At 59.8% G+C, this 16,849-nt stretch overlaps 1 long non-coding RNA gene across 4 annotated transcripts in view; it reads left to right on the forward strand.

Moving 5' to 3' along the window:
• The window catches only part of LOC139826234 (uncharacterized), a 61,940-nt gene extending 45,668 nt beyond the window's left edge, over positions 1–16,272 (forward strand). For 2 of the 4 annotated variants that reach the window (XR_011736214.1, XR_011736212.1), the window contains 2 exons: positions 14,943–15,060; positions 15,160–16,272. This is a non-coding gene — a long non-coding RNA (uncharacterized lncRNA). The remainder of the gene's footprint in view (positions 1–14,942; positions 15,061–15,159) is intronic. The other 2 variants (XR_011736215.1, XR_011736213.1) reach the window with 1 other exon arrangement.
• The last annotated feature ends 577 nt before the right edge of the window (positions 16,273–16,849 follow it).

Here is a 16,849-nt window from a genome sequence, read left to right on the forward strand (position 1 = left end):
CTCATTGTGACATCCAGGGGACCCCCTTTGTCCCCAGGGCCCATTGTGGCACCATAGGGACCCCCTTTGTCACTGGGGCCCATTGTGACATCCCAGGACCCCCCCTGGTCCCCAGGCCCCATTGTGACATCCTGGGGACCCCCCTTGTCCTCAGGGTCCATTGTGACAGCCCAGGACCTTACATTGTCCCCAGGGCCCATTGTGATATCTCGGGGAACCCCTTGTTCCCAAGGCCCATTGTGACATCCTGGGGACCCACCCTTGTCCCCAGGGCCCATTGTGACATCCCAGGACCCCCCATTGTCCCCAGGGCCCATTGTGACATCCTCGGCACCCCCTTGTCCCCAGGGCCCATTGTGACGTCTCACGACCCCCCATTGTCCCCAGGGCCCATTGTGACATCCTGGGGATCCCTCCTTGTCCCCAGGGCCCATTGTGACGTCCCAGGACCCCCCATTGTCCCCAGGACCTATTGTGACATTCAGAGGAGCCCCTTTGTCACTGGGGCCCATTGTGACACCATGGAGACCCCCGTTTGTCCTCAGGGTCCATTGTGACATCCTGGGGACCCCCCATTTTCCCCAGGATCCATTGTGACATCTTGGCCACCCCCTTGCTCCCAGGGCCCGTTGTGGCACGATGGGGACACCCCCTTTGTCCCCAGGGCTCATTGTGACATCCCAGGACCCCCCTTTGACCTCAGGGCCCATTGTGGCACCATGGAAACCCCTTTTGTCCCCAGGGCCCATTGTGACATTCTTGGACCCCACTTTGTCCCCAGGGCCTATTGTGACACCATGGGGACCCCTCCTTGTCACTGGGGACCCATTGTGACACCATGGGGACCCCTCCTTGTCCTCAGGACTCATTCTCACATCCTGGACACCCCCCATTGTCCCCAGGGCCCATTGTGACATCCTGGGGACCCTCCTTGTCCCCAGAGCCCATTGTGACATCCAGGGGACCCCCTTTGTCCCCAGGGCCCATTGTGGCACCATGAGGACCCTCTTTGTCACTGGGGCCCATTGTGACATCCCAGGACCCCCCTTTGTCCCCAGGGCCCATTGTGACACCATGGGGATCTCCCTTGTCCCCAGGGCCCATTGTGACATCCCAGGACCCCCCTTTGTCCCCAGTGCTATTGTGAAATCCTGGGGACCCCTTTTGTCCCCAGGGCCCATTGTGACACCATGGGGAACCCCTTTGTCACTGGGGGCCATTGTGACATTCCAGGATTCCACTTTGTCCCCAGGGCTCGTTCTGACACCTTGGGGACTCCCATTGTCCCAAGGGCCCATTGTGTCATCCTGGGGACCCCCATTGTCCCCAAGGCCCATTGTGACATTCCAAGACCCCCCATTGTCCCCAGGGCCCATTGTGACATCCTCTGCACCCCCTTGTCCCCAGGGCCCATTGTGACTTTCAGGGGACCCCTCTTTGTCCCCAGGGCCCATTGTGACATCCTGGGGACCCCCCCTTGTCACTGGGGCCCATTGTGACGTCCCAGGACCCCCCACTGTCCCCAGGGCCCATTGTGACATCCTGGGGATCCCTCCCTGTCCCCAGGGCCCATTGTGACGTCCCAGGACCCCCCATTGTCCCCAGGACCCATTGTGACATTCAGGGGGCCCCTTTGTCACTGGGGCCAATTGTGACATCCCAGGACCCCACATTGTCCCCAGGACCCATTGTGACATTCAGGGGGCCCCTTTGTCACTGGGGCCAATTGTGACATCCCGGGACCCCACATTGTCCCCAGGACACATTGTGACATCCTGGGGATCCCACTTGTCCCCAGGACCCATTGTGACACTATGGGGACCCCCCCTTGTCCCCAGGGCCCATTGTGACATCCTGGGGATCCCTGCTTGGCCCCAGGGCCCATTGTGACGTCTTAGGACCCCCCTTGTCCCCAGGGCCCATTGCGACATTCAGGGGACGCCTCTTTGTACCCAGGGCACATTGTGACATCCTGGGGACCCCCCCTTGTCCCCAGGGCCCATTGTGACATCCTGGGCACCCCTTTTGTCCCCACGGCCCATTGTGGCACTATGGGGACCCCCTTTGTCACTGGGGCCCATTGTGACATCCCAGGACCCCACTTTGTCCCCAGGGTTGATTGTGATGTCCCAGGGCCCCTCTGTGTCCCCAGGGCCCATTGTGACACTTTAGGGACCCCTCTTTGTCCCCAGGGCCCATTGTGACATCCTGGAGACCCCCCGTTGTCCCCAGGTCCCATTGTGACGTCCCAGGATCCCCCATTGTTCCCAGGGCCCATTGTGATGTCCTGGGGAGCCCCCTCTGTTCCCAGGGCTCATTGTGACTTTCAGGGGACCCCCCCTTGTCCCCAGGGCTGATTGTGACGTCCTAGGGCCCCTCTGTGTCCCCAGGGCCCATTGTGGCACCATGGGGAACCCCTTTGTCACTGGGGGCCATTGTGACATTCCAGGATTCCACTTTGTCCCCAGGTCTCGTTCTGACACCTTGGGGACTCCCATTGTCCCCAGGGCCCATTGTGACGTCTTAGGACCCCCCATTTTCCCCAGGCCCCATTGTGACATTCAGGGGGCCCCTTTGTCCCCAGGGCCCATTGTGACATCCCACGACCCCCCATTGTCCCCAGGGCCCATTGTGACGTCCCAGGACCCCCCATTGTCCCCAGGGCCCATTGTGACATCCTCAGCACCCCCTTGTCCCCAGGGCCCATTGTGACATTCAGGGGACCCCTCTTTTTCCCCAGGGCCCATTGTGACATCCTGGGGACCCCCCCTTGTCCCTAGGGCCCATTGTGACGTCCCAGGACCCGCCATTGTCCCCAGGGCCCATTGTGACATCCTGGGGATCCCTGCTTGTCCCCAGGGCCCATTGTGACGTCCCAGGACCCGCCATTGTCCCCAGGGCCCATTGTGACATCCTGGGGATCCCTGCTTGTCCCCAGGGGCCATTGGGACGTCCCAGGACCCGCCATTGTCCCCAGGGCCCATTGTGACATTCTGGGGATCCCTCCTTGTCCCCAGGGCCCATTGTGACGTCCCAGGACCCCCATTGTCCCCAGGGCCCATTGTGACATTCAGGGGCCTTCTTTGTCACTGGGGCCCATTGTGACATCCCAGGACCCCACATTGTCCCCAGGGCCCTTGTGACATCCTGGGGACACCCCCTTATCTCCAGGGCCCATTGTGACATCCTGGGAATCCCTCCTTGTCACTGGGGCCCATTTTGACATTCAGGGGACCCCCCATTGTCCCCAGGGCCCATTGTGACATCCTCTGCACCCCCTTGTCCCCAGGGCCCATTGTGACATTCAGAGGACCCCTCTTAGTCCCCAGGGCCCATTGTGACATCCTGGGGACCCCACTTGTCCCCAGGACCCATTGTGACACTATGGGGACCCCCCCTTGTGCCCAGGGCCCATTGTGACACCGTGGGTACCACCCTTGTCCGCAGGGCTCATTGTGACATCCCAGGACCCCCCATTGTCCCCAGGGCCCATTGTGACATTCAGGGGACCCCCCTTTGTCCCCAGGGCCCATTCTGATACCATGGGGACCCCCTTTGTCTCCAGGGCCCATTGTGACATGCTGGGGACGCTCTTTGTCCCCAGGGCCCATTGTGACATCCTGGGGACCCTCCTTGTCCCCAGAGCCCATTGTGACATCCAGGGGACCCCCTTTGTCCCCAGGGCCCATTGTGGCACCATAGGGACCCCCTTTGTCACTGGGGCCCATTGTGACATCCCAGGACCCCCCCTGGTCCCCAGGCCCCATTGTGACATCCTGGGGACCCCTTTGTCCCAAGACTTCATTGTGACATCCTGGGGACCCCCCTTGTCCTCAGGGTCCATTGTGACAGCCCAGGACCTTACATTGTCCCCAGGGCCCATTGTGATATCTGGGGGACCCCCTTGTTCCCAAGGCCCATTGTGACATCCTGGGGCCACCCCCTTGCTCCCAGGGCCCGTTGTGGCACCGTGGGGACACCCCGTTTGTCCCCAGGGCCCATTGTGACATCCCAGGACCCCCCTTTGTACCCAGGGCCATTGTAGCACCATGGGGTCCCCTTTGACCCTATGGCCCATTGTGGCACCATGGCAACCCCTTTTGTCCCCAGGGCCCATTGTGACATTCTTGGGCCCCACTTTGTCCCCAGGGCCTATTGTGACTCCATGGGGACCCCCCCTTGTCCTCAGGACTCATTCTCACATCCTGGACACCCCCCATTGTCCCCAGGGCCCATTGTGACATCCACTGCACCCCCTTGTCCCCAGGGCCCATTGTGACATTCAGGGGACCCCTCTTTGTCCCCAGGGCCCATTGTGACATCCTGGGGACCCCCCCTTGTCCCCAGGGCCCATTGTGACGTCCCAGGACCCCACACTGTCCCCAGGGCCCATTGTGACATTCAGGGGACCCCCCTTTGTCCCCAGGGCCCATTGTGACATCCTGGGGACCCCCCCTTGTCCCCAGGGCCCATTGTGACGTCCCAGGACCCCCCACTGTCCCCAGGGCCCATTGTGACGTCCCAGGACCCCCCTTTGTCCCCAGGGCCCATTCTGATACCGTGGGGACCCCCTTTGTCCCCAGGGCCCATTGTGACATGCTGGGGACGCTCTTTGTCCACAGGGCCCATTGTGACATCCTGGGGACCCTCCTTGTCCCCAGAGCCCATTGTGACATCCTGGGGACCCCCCCTTGTCCCCAGGGCCCATTGTGACGTCCCAGGACCCCCCACTGTCCCCAGGGCCCATTGTGACGTCCCAGGACCCCCCTTTGTCCCCAGGGCCCATTCTGATACCGTGGGGACCCCCTTTGTCCCCAGGGCCCATTGTGACATGCTGGGGACGCTCTTTGTCCACAGGGCCCATTGTGACATCCTGGGGACCCTCCTTGTCCCCAGAGCCCATTGTGACATCCTGGGGACCCCCTTTGTCCCCAGGGCCCATTGTGGCACCATGAGGACCCTCTTTGTCACTGGGGCCCATTGTGACATCCCATGACCCCCCTTTGTCCCCAGTGCTATTGTGAAATCCTGGGGACCCCTTTTGTCCCCAGGGCCCATTGTGACACCATGGGGAACCCCTTTGTCACTGGGGGCCATTGTGACATTCCAGGATTCCAATTTGTCCCCAGGGCTCGTTCTGACACCTTGGGGACTCCCATTGTCCCCAGGGCCCATTGTGACATCCTGGGCAACCCCATTGTCCCCAGGGCCCATTGTGACATTCCAGGACCCCCCATTGTCCCCAGGGCCCATTGTGACATCCACTGCACCCCCTTCTCCCCAGGGCCCATTGTGACATTCAGGGGACCCCTCTTTGTCCCCAGGGCCCATTGTGACATCCTGGGGACCGCCCCTTGTCACTGGGGCTCATTGTGACGTCCCAGGACCCCCCATTGTCCCCAGGGCCCATTGTGACATCCTGGGGATCCCTCCTTGTCCCCAGGGCCCGTTGTGACGTCCCAGGACCCCCCATTGTCCCTAGGACCCATTGTGACATTCAGGGGGCCCCTTTGTCACTGGGGCCCATTGTGACATCCCAGGACCCCACATTGTCCCCAGGACACATTGTCACATCCTGGGGACCCCACTTGTCCCCAGGACCCATTGTGACACTATGGGGACCCCCCCTTGTGCCCAGGGCCCATTGTGACACCGTGGGTACCACCCTTGTCCGCAGGGCTCATTGTGACATCCCAGGACCCCCCTTTGTCCCCAGGGCCCATTCTGATACCGTGGGGATCCCCTTTGTCCCCAGAGTCCATTGTGACATCCAGGGGACTCCCTTTGTCCCCAGGGCCCATTGTGACATCGCAGGACCCCCCTGGGCCCCAGGGCGCATTTTGACATCCTGGGGATGTCCCCTTGTCAACGGGGCCCATTGTTACGTCCCCGGACTCCCCATTGTGTCCAGGGCCCATTGTGACATCCTGGGGATCCCTGCTTGGCCCCAGGGCCCATTGTGACGTCTTAGGACCCCCCGTTGTCCCCAGGGCCCATTGTGACATCCTGGGGATCCCTCCTTGTCCCCAGGGCCCATTGTGACGTCCCAGGACCCCCCACTGTCCTCAGGACCTATTGTAACATTCAGGGGACCCCCTTTGTCCCCAGGGCCCATTGTGACATCCCAGGACCCCACATTGTCTCCAGGGCCCATTGTGACATCCTGGGGACCCCATTTTCCCCAGGACCCATTGTGACACTATGGGTACCCCCCCTTGTCCCCAGGGCCAATTGTGACGTCCCAGGACCCCCCATTGTTCCCAGGGCCCATTGTGATGTCCTTGGGAGCCCCCTCTCTTCCCAGGGCTCATTGTGACTCTCAGGGGACCCCACCTTGTCCCCAGGACTGATTGTGACGTCCTAGGGCCCCTCTGTGTCCCCAGGGCCCATTGTGACGTCCCAGGACCCCCATTGTCCCCAGGGCCCATTGTGACATCCTCGGCACCCCTTGTCCCCAGGGCCCATTGTGACATTCAGGGGACCCCTCTTTGTCCCCAGGGCCCATTGTGACATCCTGGGGACCCCCTCTTGTCCCCAGGGCCCATTGTGACGTCCCAGGACCCCCCATTGTCCCCAGGGCCCATTGTGACATCCTGGGGATCCCTCCTTGTCCCCAGGGCCCATTGTGACGTCCCAGGACCCCCCATTGTCCCCAGGGCCCATTGTGACATTCAGGGGACCCCCTTTGTCTCCAGGGCCCATTGTGACGTCCCAGGAACCCCCATTGTCCCCAGGGTCCATTGTTACATCCTGGGGACCCCCTTGTCACTGGGACCCATCATGACACCATGGGGACCCTCCTTGTCACTTGGGCCCATTGTGACACCATGGGGACCCCCCCTTTATCCCCAGTGCCCATTGTGACATCCTGCGGACCCCCCATTGTCCCCAGGGCCCATTGTGACATTCAGGGGACCCCCCTTTGTCCCCAGGGCCCATTGTGACATCGTGGGGACCCCCTTTGTCCCAATACTTCATTGTGACATCCTGGGGTCCCCCCTTGTCCTCAGGGTCCATTGTGACAGCCCAGGACCTTACATTGTCCCCAGGGCCCATTGTGATATCTTGGGGACCCCCTTGTTCCCAAGGCCCATTGTGACATCCTGGGGACCCCCCCTTGTCCCCAGGGCCCATTGTGTCGTCCCAGGACCCCCCATTGTCTCCAGGGCCCATTGTGACATCCTGGGGATCCCTCCTTGTCCCCAGGGCCCATTGTGACATCCTCTGCACCCCCTTGTCCCCAGGGCCCATTGTGACATTCAGGGGACCCCTCTTTGTCCCCAGGGACCATTGTGACATCCTGGGGACCCCCCCTTGTCCCCAGGGCCCATTGTGACATCCTGGGGACCCCGCCTTGTCCCCAGGGCCCATTGTGACGTCCCAGGTCCCCCCATTGTCCCCAGGGCCCATTGTGACATCCTGGGGATCCCTCCTTGTCCCCAGGGCCCATTGTGACATCCCAGGACCCCCCATTGTCTTCAGGACCTATTGTGACATTCAGGGGACCCCCTTTGTCACTGGGGCCCATTGTGACACCATGGAGACCCCCGCTTGTCCTCAGGCTCCATTGTGACATCCTGGGCACCCCCCATTTTCCCCAGGACCCATTGTGACATCCTGGCCACCCCCTTGCTTCTAGGACCCGTTGTGGCACCATGGGGACACCCCCTTTGTCCCCAGGGCCCATTGTGACATCCCAGGACCCCCCTTTGTCCCCAGGGCCCATTGTAGCACCATGGGGACCCCCTTTGACCCCAGGGCCCATTGTGGTACTATGGCAACCCCTTTTGTCCCCAGGGTTCATTGTGACATTCTTGGACCCCACTTTGTCCCCAGGACCTATTGTGACACCATGGGGACCCCTCCTTGCCACTGGGGACCCATTGTGACACCATGGGGACCCCCCCTTGTCCTCAGGAGTCATTCTGACATCCTGGACACCCCCATTGTCCCCAGGGCCCATTGTGACATCCACTGCACCCCCCTGTCCCCAGGGCCCATTGTGACATTCAGGGGACTCCTCTTTGTCCCCAGGGCCCATTGTGACATCCTGGGGACCCCCCCTTGTCCCCAGGGCCCATTGTGACGTCCCAGGACCCCCCATTGTCCCCAGGGCCAATTGTGATATCCTGGGGATCCCTCCTTGTATTCAGGGCCCATTGTGATGTCCGAGGACCCCCCATTGTCCCCAGGGCCCATTGTGACATCCTCTGCTCCCCCTTGTCCCCAGGGCCCATTGTGACATTCAGGGGACCCCTCTTTGTCCCCAGGGCCCATTGTGACATCCTGGGGATCCCTCCTTGTCCCCAGGGCCCATTGTGATGTCCCAGGACCCCCCATTGTCCCCAGGACCTATTGTGACACTCAGGGGACCCCCTTTGTCAGTGGGGCCCATTGTGACACCATGGGGACCCCCCTTTTCCTCAGGACTCATTCTCACATCCTGGACACCCCGCATTGTCCCCAGGGCCCATTGTGACATCCACTGCAACCCCTTGTCCCCAGGGCCCATTGTGACATTCAGGGGACCCCTCTTTGTCCCCAGGGCCCATTGTGACATCCTGGGGACCCCCCCTTGTCCCCAGAGCCCATTGTGACGTCCCAGGACCCCCCATTGTCCCCAGGACCCATTGTGACACTATGGGGACCCCCCCTTTTGCCCAGGGCCCATTGTGACCCCGTGGGTACCACCCTTGTCCCCAGGGCCCATTGTGACATCCTCTGCACCCCCTTGTCCCCAGGGCCCATTGTGACATTCAGGGGACCCCTCTTTGTCCCCAGGGCCCATTGTGACATCCTGGGGACCCTCTTTGTCACTGGGGCCTATTATGACATCCCAGGACCCCCCTTTGTCCCCAGGGCCCATTGTAGCACCATGGGGACCCCCTTTGACCCCAGGGCCCATTGTGGCACCATGGCAACCGCTTTTGTCCCCAGGGCCCATTGTGACATTCTTGGACCCCACTTTGTCCCCAGGGCCTATTGTGACACCATGGGGACCCCTCCTTGTCACTGGGGACCCATTGTGATACCATGGGGACCCCGCCTTGTCCTCAGGACTCATTCTCACATCCTGGACGCCCCCCATTGTCCCCAGGGCCCATTGTGACATCCACTGCACCCCCTTGTCCCCAGGGCCCATTGTGACATTCAGGGGACCCCTCTTTGTCCCCAGGGCCCATTGTGACATCCTGGGGACCCCCCCTTGTCCCCAGGGCCCATTGTGACGTCCCAGGACCCCCCATTGTCCCCAGAGCCCATTGTGACATCCTGTGGATCCCTCCTTGTCCCCAGGGCCCATTGTGACGTCCCAGGACCCCCCATTGTCCCCAGGGCCCATTGTGATATGTTGGGGAGCCCTCTTTGTCCCCAGGGCCCATTGTGAAATTCAGGGGACCCCAACTTGTCCTCAGGGCCCATTCTGATATCCTGGGGACACTCTTTGTCCCCAGGGCCCATTGTGACATCCCAGGACCCCCCATTGTCCCCAGGGCCCATTGTGACATTCAGGGGACCCCCCTTGTCCCCAGGGCCCATTCTGATACCGTGGGGACCCCCTTTGTCCCCAGGGCCCATTGTGACATGCTGGGGATCCTCTTTGTCCCCAGGGCCCATTGTGACATCCTGGGGACCCCCTTTGTCCCCAGGGCCCATTGTGGCACCATAGGGACCCCCTTTGGCACTGGGGCCCATTGTGACATCCCAGGACCCCCCCTGGTCCCCAGGGCCCATTGTGACATCCTGGGGACCCCCTTTGTCCCAAGACTTCATTGTGACATCCTGGGGTCCCCCCTTGTCCTCAGGGTCCATTGTGACAGCCCAGGACCTTACATTGTCCCCAGGGCCCATTGTGATATCTGGGGGACCCCCTTGTTCCCAAGGCCCATTGTGACATCCTGGGGACCCCCCCTTGTCCCCAGGGCCCATTGTGACATCCCAGGACGTTACTTTGTCCCCAGGGCCCATTGTGACATCCTGCGGATCCCTCCTTGTCCCCAGGGCCCATTGTGACATCCCAGGACCCCCCATTGTCCCCAGGGCCCATTGTGACATCCTCTGCACCCCCTTGTCCCCAGGGCCCATTGTGACATTCAGGGGACCCCTCTTTGTCCCCAGGGCCCATTGTCACATCCTGGGGACCCCCCCTTGTCCCCAGGGCCCATTGTGACATCCTGGGGATCCCTCCTAGTCCCCAGGGCCCATTGTGACGTCCCAGGACCCCCCATTGTCCCCAGGGCCCATTGTGACATTCAGGGGACCCCCTTTGTCACTGGGGCCCATTGTGACATCCCAGGACCCCACATTGTCCCTTGGGCCCATTGTGACATCCTGGGGACCCGCCCTTGTCCCCAGGGCCAATTGTGACGTCCCAGGACCCCCCATTGTTCCCAGGGCCCATTGTGATGTCCTTGGGAGCCCCCTCTCTTCCCAGGGCTCATTGTGACTCTCAGGGGACCCCATCTTGTCGCCAGGGCTGATTGTGACGTCCTAGGGCCCCTCTGTGTCCCCAGGGCCCATTGTGACGTCCCAGGACCCCCATTGTCCCCAGGGCCCATTGTGACATCCTCGGCACCCCCTTGTCCCCAGGGCCCATTGTGACATTCAGGGGACCCCTCTTTGTCCCCAGGGCCCATTGTGACATCCTGGGGACCCCCTCTTGTCCCTAGGGCCCATTGTGACGTCCCAGGACCCCCCATTGTCCCCAGGGCCCATTGTGACATCCTGGGGATCCCTCCTTGTCCCCAGGGCCCATTGTGACGTCCCAGGACCCCCCATTGTCCCCAGGGCCCATTGTGACATTCAGGGGACCCCCTTGTCCCCAGGACCCATCATGACACCATGGGGACCCTCCTTGTCACTGGGGACCCATTGTGACACCATGGGGACCCCCCCTTGTCCTCAGGGCCCATTGTGACATCCTGGGCATCCCCCTTTGTCCCCCGGGAGCATTGTAACACCGTGCGGATCCCCTTTGTCCCCATGGCCCATTGTGACACTGTGGGGAACCCCCTTGTCACTGGAGACCCATTGTGACAGCATGGGGACCACCCCTTGTCCTCAGGGCCTATTGTGAACATCCTGGGGAACCTCCATTGTCCCCAGAGCCCATTGTGAGTTCCTGGAGACCCCCTTGTCCCCAGGTCCCATTGTGACATCCTGGGGAGCCTCTTTGTCCCCACGGCCCATTGTGACATCCTGGGGACCTCCTTGTCCCCAGGACCCATCCTGGCACTGTGGAGACCTCCCTTGTCACTGGGGACCCATTGTGACACCATGGGGACCTCCCATTGTCCTCAGGGCCCATTGAGACATCCTGGGGACCCCCTTTGTCACTGGGGACCCATTGTGACATCCCAGGAACCCCATTGTCCCAAGGGCCCATTGTGACATCCTGGGGACCCCTCTTTGTCTCCAGGACATATTGTGACACCGTGGGGACCACATTAGTCCCCAGGGCCCATTGTGACATCCTAGGAATCCCCTCTTGTCCCCAGGGCCCATTGTTACATCCTGGGGACACCCCCTTTGTCCCCAGTGCCCATTGTGACATCCTGCGGACCCCCCTTTGTCCCCAGGGCCCATTTTGACATTCAGGGGACCCACCATTGTCCTCAGGGCCCATTGTGAGGTCCCAGGACCCCCCATTGTCCCCAGGGCCCATTGTGACATCCTCGGCACCCCCTTGTCCCCAGGGCCCATTGTGACATTCAGGGGACCCCTCTTTGTCCCCAGGGCCCATTGTGACATCCTGGGGACCCCACTTGTCCCCAGGACCCATTGTGACATGCTGGGGACGCTCTTTGTCCCCAGGGCCCATTGTGACATCCTGGGGACCCTCCTTATCCCCAGACCCCATTGTGACATCCAGGGGACCCCCTTTGTCCCCAGGGCCCATTGTGGCACCATAGGGACCCCCTTTGTCACTAGGGCCCATTGTGACATCCCAGGACCCCCCCTAGTCCCCAGGGCACATTGTGACATCCTGGGGACGCTCTTTGTCCCCAGGGCCCATTGTGACATCCTGGGGACCCTCCTTGTCCCCAGAGCCCATTGTGACATCCAGGGGACCCCCTTTGTCCCCAGGGCCCATTGTGGCACCATAGGGCCGCCTTTGTCACTGGGGCCCATTGTGACATCCTGGGGACCCCCCCTGGTCCCCAGGCCCCATTGTGACATCCTGGGGACCCCCTTTGTCCCCAGACTTCATTGTGACATCCTAGGGACCCCCCTTGTCCCCAGGGCCCATTGTGACATCCCAGGACCCCCCATTGTCCCCAGAGCCCATTGTGACATCCTCGGCACCCCCTTGTCCCCAGGGCCCATTGTGACATCCTGGGGACCCCCCCTTCTTCCCAGGGCCCATTGTGACGTCCCAGGACCCCCCATTGTCACCAGGGCCCATTGTGACATCCTGGGGATCCCTCCTTGTCTCCAGGGCCCATTGTGATGTCCCAGGACCCCCCATTGTCCCCAGGGCCCATTGTGACATCCTCTGCACCCCCTTGTCCCCAGGGCCCATTGTGACATTCAGGGGACCCCTCTTTGTCCCCAGGGCCCATTCTGACATCCTGGGTATCCCTCCTTGTCCCCAGGGCCCATTGTGACGTCCCAGGACCCCCCATTGTCCCCAGGACCTATTGTGACATTCAGGGGACCCCCTTTGTCACTGGGGCCCATTGTGACACCATGGAGACCCCCGCTTGTCCTCAGGGTCCATTGTGACATCCTGGGCACCCCCCATTTTCCCCAGGACCCATTGTGACATCCTGGCCACCCCCTTGCTCCCAGGGCCCGTTGTAACATCCTCTGCACCCCTTTGTCCCCAGGGCCCATTGTGACATCTGGGGGACGCCCTTGTCCCCAGGACCCATCGTGGCACCGTGGGGACCCTCCTTGTCACTTGGGCCCATTGTGACACCATGGGGACCCCCCCTTTATCCCCAGTGCCCATTGTGACATCCTGCGGACCCCCCATTGTCCCCAGGGCCCATTGTGACATTCAGGGGACCCCCCTTTGTCCCCAGGGCCCATTGTGACATCGTGGGGACCCCCTTTGTCCCAAGACTTCATTGTGACATCCTGGGGTCCCCCCTTGTCCTCAGGGTCCATTGTGACAGCCCAGGACCTTACATTGTCCCCAGGGCCCATTGTGATATCTTGGGGACCCCCTTGTTCCCAAGGCCCATTGTGACATCCTGCGGACCCCCCTTTGTCCCCAGGGCCCATTTTGACATTCAGGGGACCCACCATTGTCCTCAGGGCCCATTGTGAGGTCCCAGGACCCCCCATTGTCCCCAGGGCCCATTGTGACATCCTCGGCACCCCCTTGTCCCCAGGGTCCATTGTGACACTATGGGGACCCCCCCTTGTGCCCAGGGCCCATTGTGACACCGTGGGTACCACCCTTGTCCCCAGGGCTCATTGTGACATCCCAGGACCCCCCATTGTCCCCAGGGCCCATTGTGACATTCAGGGAACCTCCCTTGTCCCCAGGGCCCATTCTGACACCGTGGGGACCCCCTTTGTCCCCAGGGCCCATTGTGACATCCTGGGGACCCCCTTTGTCCCAAGATTTCATTGTGACATCCTGGGGACCCCCCTTGTCCTCAGGGTCCATTGTGACAGCCCAGGACCTTACATTGTACCCAGGGCCCATTGTGATATCTGGGGGAACCCCTTGTTCCCAAGGCCCATTGTGACATCCTGGGGACCCCCCCTTGTCCCCAGGGCCCATTGTGACATCCCAGGACCCCCCATTGTCCCCAGGGCCCATTGTGACATCCTCGGCACGCCCTTGTCCCCAGGACCCATTGTGACATCCTGGGGACCCCCCCTTGTCCCCAGGGCCCATTGTGACGTCCCAGGACCCCCCATTGTCCCCAGGGCCCATTGTGACATTCAGGGGACCCCTCTTTGTCCCCAGAGCCCATTGTGACATCCTGGGGACCCCCCCTTGTCCCCAGGGCCCATTGTGACGTCCCAGGACCCCCTATTGTCCCCACGACCTATTGTGACATTCAGGGGACCCCCTTTGTCACTGGGGCCCATTGTGACACCATGGAGACCCCCGCTTGTCCTCAGGGTCCATTGTGACATCCTGGGCACCCCCCATTTTCCCCAGGACCCATTGTGACATCCTGGCCACCCCCTTCCTCCCAGGGCCCGTTGTGGCACCATGGGGACACCCCCTTTGTCCCCAGGGTTCATTGTGACATCCCAGGACCCCCCTTTGTCCCCAGGGCCCATTGTAGCACCATGGGGACCCCCTTTGACCCCAGGGCCCATTGTGGCACTATGGCAACCCCTTTTGTCCCCAGGGCCCATTGTGACATTCTTGGACCCCACTTTGTCCCCAGGGCCTATTGTGACACCATGGGGACCCCTCCTTTTCACTGGGGACCCATTGTGACACCATGGGGACCCCCCCTTGTCCTCATGACTCATTCTGATATCCTGGATGCCCCCCATTGTCCCCAGGGCCCATTGTGACATACACTGCACCCCCCTGTCCCCAGGGCCCATTGTGACATTCAGGGGACCCCTCTTTGTCCCCAGGGCCCATTGTGACATCCTGGGGACCCCCCCTTGTCCCCAGGGCCCATTGTGACGTCCCAGGACCCCCCATTGTCCCCAGGGCCCATTGTGATATGCTGGGGAGCCCTCTTTGTCCCCAGGGCCCATTGTGAAATTCAGGGGACCCCAACTTGTCCCCAGGGCCCATTGTGACATCCTGGGGACCCCATTGTCACCAGAGCCCATTGTGATATCCTGGCGACCGCCCTTTGTCCCCAGGGCCCATTGTGACATCCTGGGTCCCCCTTTGTCCCTGTCGAGGGTTAGGATTGCGGGGTGACAATCAAACCCTGGCAGATGTGTTGTCAACCTCCTCTCCCCCCCCCCACTCCCCCTTTTGCCCCTCCCTCTCCCCCCTTCCCACTCAGGGCAGGCGATCGGGAGGGGAAGAAGCACAGAGGGGAGAGAGCTGGAAAAGTTCAAGATGTTTTACTGATGCTACTGATGAGAACAGAGAAAATGATACAAATATACAAAACCCATCTTGTAAGTCTGAGCAACTGCAGAGCCAGCACCCAAAGTCCTGGATCAGACTCTGCAGCCAACCGGAGCTGGATTCAGTCTCTCACTGGCCTCCGTTCGCAGGGACGACCAGCAAGGTCCTCTCCTGATGTCGGCCATGAGGAAAAAAGGGAGAAAGGGAAAAGGGGCGAGATCCTCGTGATCTCCCACTTTTATATGAAGTATTCACGTGAATGGAATGTTATTCACCGTTGGTCAGTCTCTCGATCACCAGTTTCTCGTTGCCCCTCTCGCGAGATGTCCATCTGTGCTTGTCAATAAGTTTGCATTCCCTTGCTGGGTTTAACCAAAACATGTGTCTGGTTCTCCAGGAAAATGCAGCTGACATGAAGGCTTGAGCTGACAGGCAAATTCACTAAAAGAGAAACTTGTTTTTAACAAAACCAGGACATTCCACCCCTTATCATATGACATTCACTGAATACTTAAACCTTATCAATACAATCTATCAATACAATCTAATTAATCACTACTACTATATATATATACATATGTACATATATACACAGGAGTAATTAATCAGTGGACCATCCTTTGAAAAGTTCATTAAGTTCATTTTGTCACCACAGTCTCCCAGGGCAGGGAAAATGGTCCAAGTGCATCTCATGACCCCTGTTGGTGGGTTAAGGACACCAACTTCCAAGAAGGTGTCGGGCGCCACTCGAAGAAGCCAGCGCTGGTTTCATCACCATTGTCTTGATCTGAAAGACACTTATTAAACATTGTTAGTGCGGCAATTCACATCGTACAGTTCAGCATTGCATATTTTCACCTAAAATCAAATCCCCGTGAGGTGCACACCGAACTTCTCCATCCTTAAGCATCACCCACCAGGTGCTGCCAGGTCCCTGGGCAAAAACAATCCCACGAATAGGTTTGCCTGTGCCCGAGGCAGGAGGAACCCAGACTGCCTTTCCTAACATATTTTCCATGTGTACTACAGGGACTTTATCTCCTTCCACAGTCCATAGAATTTCTGATTGGGCAGGCCCGGCTCGATTGGTTGATCCCCTGGTGTTGACCAACCAAGTGGCTTTTGCTAAATGTGAATCCCAGTTTTTAAAGGCTCCACCACCCAGTGCCTTTAGTGTAGTTTTTAACAAACCATTGTACCTTTCAGTTTTCCCAGAGGCTGGTGCATGATATGGAATATGATACACCCACTCAATACCATGTTCTTTGGCCCAATTGTCTATAATACTGGTTTTGAAATGAGTACCATTGTCTGATTCAATTCTTTCTGGCGTACCCGGCCACCAAAGGACTTGCTTCTCAAGGCCCAAGATGGTATTTCGGGCTGTAGCAGGAGGTACGGCAGATGTTTCCAACCATCCAGTGGTTGCTTCCACCATTGTAAGTACATAACGCTTACCTTGGCGTGTTTGTGGAAGTGTAATATAATCAATTTGCCAAGCTTCTCCATACTTATACTTTAACCATCGCCCCCCATACCATACAGGCTTTAACCGTTTTGCTTGTTTGATTTCGGCGCAAGTTTCACATTCATGAATAACCTGTGAAACAGTGTCCATAGTTAAATCCACCCCTCGATCACGAGCCCATTTTCATGTTGCATCTCTACCTTGATGCCCTGAAGCACCATGGGCCCACCGAGCTAGGAAAAGTTCACCTTTATGTTGCCAGTCCAAGTCCACCTCAGCTACTTTAATCTTAGCAGCTTGATCCGCTTGTTGGTTGTTTCGATGTTCCTCGGTGGCTCGACTTTTAGGCACATGAGCATCTACATGACCAA

Source organism: Patagioenas fasciata, chromosome 37 (assembly GCF_037038585.1).
Source record: "Patagioenas fasciata isolate bPatFas1 chromosome 37, bPatFas1.hap1, whole genome shotgun sequence".
In the NCBI taxonomy this organism is placed as follows: Eukaryota; Metazoa; Chordata; class Aves; order Columbiformes; family Columbidae; genus Patagioenas; species Patagioenas fasciata.